Source organism: Bolinopsis microptera, chromosome 5 (genome assembly GCF_026151205.1).
Source record: "Bolinopsis microptera isolate Bmic1 chromosome 5, MBARI_Bmic_1.0, whole genome shotgun sequence".
NCBI classification, from domain to species: Eukaryota; Metazoa; Ctenophora; class Tentaculata; order Lobata; family Bolinopsidae; genus Bolinopsis; species Bolinopsis microptera.
Window position 1 is genome coordinate 13,802,224 of NC_087076.1, and position 434 is coordinate 13,802,657.

The following is a 434-nucleotide window of genomic DNA, read 5'->3' on the forward strand; positions in this document are numbered from 1 at the left end:
ACTGCTAGTATAGTAAAATCGGATTTTTGGCGATTTCTCAAAAACTAAGTCTCTTAGGCCTTAAGTATCTTCATAGCATTAATATAAACATGCATCTTAGGCACATTTTGGTTCATGGCTGAGGTCTGTATCTCAATCAGAAGCCGAGATAATTTATAGTGGGGGTCGCGATATGGGTGCGGTCAAAAAGGGCGTGATTCCGAGAAATGCCCCACTGGTGAAAAAGTGTACCCGAGTCAATTGTGTTATTTAGGGTCATATAAGTCGAATTACATCGAGAAACTTAGCGAACGTCCCAATGTGAGCAGGACTTTTGCCTGGTCCAGGATTACCAGGTACGTAGTCGTAAGAACAATGAAACTGACTTTTATGTTATATTCCCTTTTGGCAAAGGGCATTCGATAATTATCTTTAGCCACAAAATGATACATCGA